Raw genomic sequence first — 7500 nt, forward strand, 5'->3', positions numbered from 1 at the left:
CCTCCCCTCTGCCATCCCACAGCCAATGGGGTGGAGCGAACACAAATTGGTGTGCGCTCGAATGGGGTTTGACTGGGAGAGATGATGGGCTATATATGCGGCACCCCACGTCATATACGGGCTTGACTGGCTTTTCATCTCAGCCTCTCGTGTCATTTGCCCTTCACATAAGAGACGCGGGCAGGATGGCCTTTGTTGTTGTTTCTCTGATATTCTTTCAAAGGTTCCTCTGTCCATTGGCTACACAAACAGAATGGGCCTCCTTAAAACTACCATCTCTCAACAATAAGTGCCTCAGAGTGTTTCTCCCACAGGAGAAAAAATAAATATATTCAATCAAATTGAATCTTATGAACCCTGTGTTATACCCCATATTTCTATTCATTTCTTTTTCTATCCTCACTAGTTAATAAACCATTGTATATTAGCCATACATTTCTTTTAACCTTATATTTACCACAAAAAAAACATAACCCTAAATCATTCAACCGTGCCATATTACAGTCACCATACTATATCATAAGTTGTTATAGTACATGTAGTAAGCTGACCTTGTTACAATAGATGACATACCATATAGTTGCTTTTGCATATTTAATGCAATCACTTGTAAAAGAGAAAGAAAGTAGCAATATGATTTATGACTGACATTTCTTTATCTCATTTGAATGTCATGAAATTGAAAATTTCTCTAATTTCCTGTAATCATGTTTGATCACTAGATAAGCAAAGTTTAATTACATGAATAATTATTATCAGGGGTCTCCATCAGGGGAAAATCGCTATCTAGCCCCAGTGTGATCACCACTTTAAGAAATTAGGTCCCTGCTTGCTCAGTATGTTCCTCACACATACTTCTAACTGAATTATGGAAGGTATGTTTTAATAAAAGGATGTCCTCCTAATGATACATATTACATGAGTTCATACATGCGTACAGCATGCCAAGACAAATTCTCAACAGTAATGTAAATTAGGGGAGAACTTCAATACAAACGTTACCAGAAATAATTTTTCAAATAACTTTAGCATTTAAGATTCTGCTAATCTGACTGGTAACCCCCATCCCGACTCCACCCCCCAATGACATGCAACTTGCAGCTAACTACCTAATCTTCAAAAGTAACCATGGTAATGGTTTGGATTCAAAAGACTAACATCTTTTGAAGGTCAGAGGGAGGAAGGGGGTTCATAGATGGGGGTCTGTTTTAGGATTGAGGTGTTTAATAATTTAGGGGAAGGTTAGGGTGTTTGGGTTTTGACCTGCAGCACAGGGTTTGAAAGGAACCCCCCTTTGAAGCGGTGCCAGAGGTTTCACCCCGGTCTCCACGGAGGCAAGGAGCCAATGAGGAGTGAGTTTCCTTGTTGTTGTGTGAAGAGACTAAAAGACTCTAATCAGACACCCCCCCCCCCCTAATCTCCACCACCACAGAACCCCCACCCCTCTCTTCCAGCTCACGCACCAGTTAAGCAATGAAGCATCTGACTTCTCATCTGTGGCAAAAAGCCCATTTAATAAAACGTCTTCCCCTTAATGCATTTTTCATCTTTTTGTGTTTGGTTCACAACCGAGCCACACGTGCATTTACTGCAGGTTAGAGTGGCACGCTGGCATGCTGAATGAGACTTGGGTGGATTATGCATGATGAAGTGGCTCCACCGTGGGCGACCCAGATCCCTTCTTCGCTGCCCCCCTCTGCCAGAGGAATCCTTCTCTGGTAGCGCCGGCGTCACCAGAGTTGCAGCATGGCGTCGGCTGTTCTGAGATCAGTGTTTCCGTCCCTTCCCCGTCAGCCCCCTTTGCTCAGTGACATGTAAGGACTGGGCAGAGAGACACGATGTGAAGCGGAGCAGTGCTCAGACAGTGCGTGTGAGTCAGGATGTCTAGAAGTCCCATCTCCGCTGCTTTCGAGGGTTTTTTATGTTCTTCTGTAGTGCTGTGTGCGCATGTAGTCTGTGTGTGTGAGTGTGTGGTGTGTGTGTGTGTGTGTGTGTGTGTGTGTGTGTGTGTGTGTGTGTGTGTGTGGATTGCTCCAGGTATCTGGCAGTTGGACAGTTAATTTATGTACGCTGATGGGGGAAAACCGTGATGGCAGACACGCTGGAGGAAGAGGAGAGGAAGCCCTTTGCGCTCTGGGAAAAGCAGCCATTGATTTATTCGTGATGCAGCCAGGCACTTCCTTTAACCCCCAGTTACACACACAGACACACACACTCACATAAAGACCCATACACCATGATGTACACACTACACACATACACATGCCCTTGGGCCTGAATGGGAATTGTTTCTGTACAAACACACACACACACACACACATACACACACACACACACACACACACACTTTCATCATGCTGCCCTCTTCCTCTTTCTCCTCCCCCATGCTCTATCTTTTCTATTCTGGTTCACCCCCTTCCTCTTCTTGTGTCCCCACATTTCTCTGTTTCTACTCCCAGCCCCCCTTCTCTTCCTCTCCTTCTCTCTCTCTCTCTCTCTCTCTCTCTCTCTCTCTCGTTAAAAGTAGGTCATCCTGCAACATTGAGCCATTGCTCCTGCCAAGCATGAGACGTACTGTTCCTGTTTTCTCTTGCCTGTCCCCCCATCTTCCCTTCCCTCAAGCCGTCCACATGGATCCACCATCTATCCTGCCCTGTCTGTTTGTTTGTTTCCTCGTTTTTTTTTAAATGGGCTTGTTTCTTTCCCCTTAGCCTAAACAAGCCTCATCTTCTTGACACTAACAACATCACCCACGCAGTTAATCCACTCACCTTTCCCCGTACCATCTGTTCCCATGGTGACAGGGCCCAGCGTTCGTCAGAGAGGCGTCCACTTAGCTCCATCCCATGCTTCCTGACCCCCTCGCTCCAGCCCTCGCGGACGTGTTTACTCACCGCTGGTTGGCTCTCTAATGGGCAGAGTTCAAAAGTCAGGTCAGGGAGGCCAATTTTCTGGGAAGAGAAGCAAAGTTGTTGGGAAGTGAGCAGACAATCAGGGATGCTCCGATTCCGGTTTGAAATTGAATTTAATATTAATAGAGCCGAGGTGTAACCTAACACCCCCAACTACAGCTGCGCTCTTTTTCCTTTCAGCTCATCCTCTTGAAATTATGCAGAGAGAATATCTCACTTACATAAATCTGTGTGTTAGGCATTACAGTGGCATCTAAGCATAGACCTCCTTGTGTCTCATTGCCAGTGTTTTGTGAGCCCTGGCAGAAGAGTCTGGCTGTCTCGGTGGCCTGATGCATACTGAAACAGATGAGGGGCTGTGGGAAGGGAAAGGATGTCCTTCTGCCTGAGTCTCCCTCATCAGCTGATGGCCAGGACTCAGCTGGTCCAGAGTCAGCTTACTTCCGAGCCAAGAGAAAATAGGCCATATTCACAGTGTGTTCTGTCCTTTTAGTGTATTTCTAGAATGCTGTATGGTCTACATGAGATTTCAAGCTGGAAATAAAAGCTGCATTACATATCTTATTTTACTTCCTTTGTGCTCCTTCAGTTCCATTCCACTTGAGTTAGATACATGTTTGCATGAAATACTTCGGTTCTTATATGAACTTATTAATGAGGAATGGGATGATCTCACAGTACTGTGTGTAGTTGACTTAGACGACTGTTCGCCTACCCGAGGCAGGTCCTAAGGGAAGTGAATTACACTACAAATGGACACAAATTGAGAATGGGCGGTAGATACTTACTCCTCTCCGATGATGAACTTGGACACGAGTGACACATGAGTGATTCATTGTTTATGAGGGTTAATGTGTTTTATCAAAATATACTTCAAACTCCTCAGGGTTCTCCATTATGCCACGGCCCCTATAATCTCCTTGCCATGCTCAAATCCCCAACAATACTTAACACATGAATAAATCTTTGTTTTCTTAAAGCCCTGCTTGTTATCTAGGGATATGAGTCATTTCTATGAAAGCTTTAATGATGCCCTTAATCTTCTGTTTATTTTGGGGTGGATTCATTAGTGAAATTATTTGAATGAAGATAAGGGTTTAGTGACATGGCATTATAAAAGGTCATCTCTCAGATCGCTGGCAAGGGTTATAGACAGGCCTACAGCATGTAGGGTGTAGTATTTATGCAGCACGTGTGTGTGTTTGTGTGTGTGTGTATGTGTGGGTGGGTAGGTGGGTGGAAGTGTGTCCTGTCCTCACACAAGAACAAGATGTCTGCCAGTCCTATGCCTTGCATTGTTCTCATTTCACCTCTCCGACGCTCTGTTATCAATGCTGTCCTCAGCCGTTGTTGTCACGCAGTGTTCTGCGGTGACCCTGGTGACACCTATGGGCATATTAATGCTGCTTGTCAGGAGCCCAGAGCCAAGGACTGACAGATGTCACTCCTCCCATATCCATCATTGTACGAAGTTTACATAGCTTCCGCGGTCCCAAACAACAATCAAACATTCCCGCATTGCTTCTGTATCCTACCCCCTTTCCCACATCCTCCTTATATGTTACCATTTAATCTTCAAAACAGGTGTACTTCTTGGTATCAGAGGAGTGTGTCTGCAGAGACTGTAGGCCAGACCCCTACAGGCATTTCAGAACCTTGGCCAGCTACCTTGCCACACATGCTGTTCATGCTTGTATTACAATTCATACGTATTGAGATGGACAAACTTGTGAATCTCTTGCTAAAACGGGTGGTCATATGGTGTCATTTGTGTGTGTTGTAGTGGTTGCAGGGGAGGAATCAGACAAAACAAAGGTTCTCCAACAAAATAAGGCTTCTTTATTTTCCTTGTAACATAAACTCTATGCAGCAACACTCAAAACATGTGCTTCTCTCGCCCCCTCAAACTGTTTGCCAGCCTTCCCTTTGTCTGGCTCCTCTCTGGCTTGATAGGTGATTGCCAGCACCTGGTGATTGCCAGCACCTTTCTGCTTTCCGTGGCATTCTGGGAAATGAAGTTCCTGTTTTTCAGGGGAATGTATTTGCCATCCACGACACGCCCCCACGGGACACCACAGTGTGTGTGTGTGTTTTTGTGTGTGTGCGTGTGCGTGTGCGTGTGTGTGTTGGTTTAGATGTAAGACTGGGGATTTTGGTGTTGTGGAGACAACAAGAACCAGTAAGACAAAATGACTCACAGTATAGTCATACTTTTAGAAAGTTTGTTGTGCCATATTGGTATGTTTGTGAGTGTGTGTGTGTGTGTGTGTCTGTGTGTGTGTGTTAGATAGAGAGAGAGATGTGCGGCTTCTCTGCAAGATTTGGGTTTTGTGGGATTGTGGGGTTATGGGTGGCTGCCCTTCACTCCTCCCTGTGTGGGGAAAGATGACTCACACTTTAGCAAGTAGAGCTGCAATGACCCCAGGCACTCAAGCACTTCACCTAGAAACACATAGGCCTGTGTACACATCTGTATCCACACTAATAAATATGACCATCTGCATATATGCAGGAGATATTAGAACATCTGGTGTATAGGAAACCGGATATGAACTAGAAACCCACTACAAATTAGTCCTTCATTAGGGTATTTGTTTAGCAGGAGGGGAAGGTGAAGGGTTATTAGGCACGCTAGCTAACTACCTTGGCTTATGTGTCTGTCCCTGACCGCTGGCTGTGATACAGAAAGCTAACAAGCTAGCCCTGAGACACACAAATGTGTGATCACCATCTAGCAGAATACATGTACAGAATCTGGCAGCACCGTCCATTTGTATTCATTTGATAATTCATATGTAATCAGAAATTCAGTTGCATGTGCTAATTAATGCCAGAACAAAGGACAGGACATACAGCCATGATGATGGCACTGATATTATTTGCCTGCTTTTTGTGTTGCACAGCCATTGTGTGGGTGTTGTTCCAGCTTTAAACATGGCATCAAGCAAACAAATGGGGTTTTGGCCGAGGCCACATGGCTTAGGTCCCATCTGGGTTAAGATGTCTGCCAACAGGAGCCATGCTGCTAGGGCCTCATGTGCTATGGCTGCCGGAGATCTGTACGCTACGGTGTGCACACTGCAAGAGCGTCTGGTACCATAAGGATGTTAACAGATACCAACACAGCCATTGTCTAGCATTTGAACAGCCTGAATTTGAACCGCTGATTTGAATAAAGCTGAATGAATGTCACTGCTGCTATAAAGCTAATAGCGAATGTTTACCCTGCCTGCTCTTTTATCCATGAAGTCAAAATGCACTCATTGTTAAGTACCAGTGCTTACAGACCGATGTAAGCTGTTTGCTTTGACTATTATCAGTGCCTGTCTTGTTTTTTTCAACCACCCAATGTGGTTATATATTTTCATTCTCATAGTGCAATAAACTGTCTTCCTATTAGCTTAAGCCACGACCAGTGTGTTAACATTGAGCATGCTCAGATCGTATGGGAGTGTATGTTGTGCATGTTGTGCAGGCTGTTGACCCTGGCTTTGTTCTTTCCTTACAGGCCTCTGAGGTGATTGCCTGTTCCACCACTAAGACTGCCCAACTGCTCCCCAGCGCTGCGGTGAGTTCATTGATCTCGACGCCCCAGCGGTTGGCACGTACAGTATGCTCATAGCTTCAGACACCCCGACACTGGCTTAGGTTCATGGCTCTGTCCTGTGACCCACATTTACAGGCTTTTTATATCAGTACACTTCACAGTCACACTGTCAAGAGCGAACAGATTATTTATTACCATATCAGGCCATTATTATACAATTCAGGCTCTAACAACCCCCCACTGGGTTGATGCCTGATTTGGGGCGAACCATTTGCTAAAACCAGATTTGGGATGAGGAAGTGTGCATGCTGGTGTGTGTGCACAGTATGTGAACCAGGCCTTTGCATAAGAGTAGGGACACGGAATAGGAGCAGCCCAGATATGAGCATCATTCAGTATGCATTACAACTTTGAGGTCACATACAGTACTTGTATTTATCATGAATTATGTAGGCTATGCTCTTATACATTCTGCTTATGCTTGCACATGTGTGTGCATGTTTGCGTGTGCACCTATAGATGTATGCATGCCTGCATGCTTAGGAGTGCCTCGATGGGCATGGACCAGCTTATGTTCCCATATGTAGTGATGGGCATGTCAATGCATTGGGAATGTGTATGTGCATATGTGTGTGTGTGTGTGTGTGTGTGTGTGTGTGTGTGTGTGTGTGTGTGTGTGTGTGTGTGTGTGTGTGTGTGTGTGTGTGTGTGTGTGTGTGTATGCGTGTGCGTGCATGATGTATGAGTGTGTGAATTAAGCAGATTTCCTTTGCGGCCCCTCCCTCTGGCTCAGTATAGAGGGTGGAGGGGGGTGGCATTGATGGCCTGAGGAGAGTCTGTGCATGCTGGGAGGGGAGGTGTGTCTGGCGCCGCAGAGGGTAATTGACTGTGATGGGCGTGAGGGGTATTTATAGATCAGGAGCTATGGGTGCTGCTGGATGTGGCAGAGGGATGGAGGAGAGGGGGGATGTGAGTACTAAGGGGGGAGCTTGTCATGGCCTGAGGCAGTGCCAGTGTCAGCTGAATAGAGAGAGAGAGAGG

The 7500-nt window shown here is 45.6% G+C and overlaps 1 protein-coding gene across 1 annotated transcript in view; it reads left to right on the forward strand.

Moving 5' to 3' along the window:
• The window catches only part of nfasca (neurofascin homolog (chicken) a), a 56457-nt gene that overhangs the window by 10220 nt on the left and 38737 nt on the right, over positions 1-7500 (forward strand). The window contains 1 exon segment of the mRNA XM_080846304.1: positions 6421-6480. The gene's annotated coding sequence lies outside the window, so the exon portion shown is untranslated.

Source organism: Sprattus sprattus (assembly GCF_963457725.1).
Source record: "Sprattus sprattus genome assembly, chromosome: 10".
Lineage (NCBI taxonomy): Eukaryota > Metazoa > Chordata > Actinopteri > Clupeiformes > Clupeidae > Sprattus > Sprattus sprattus.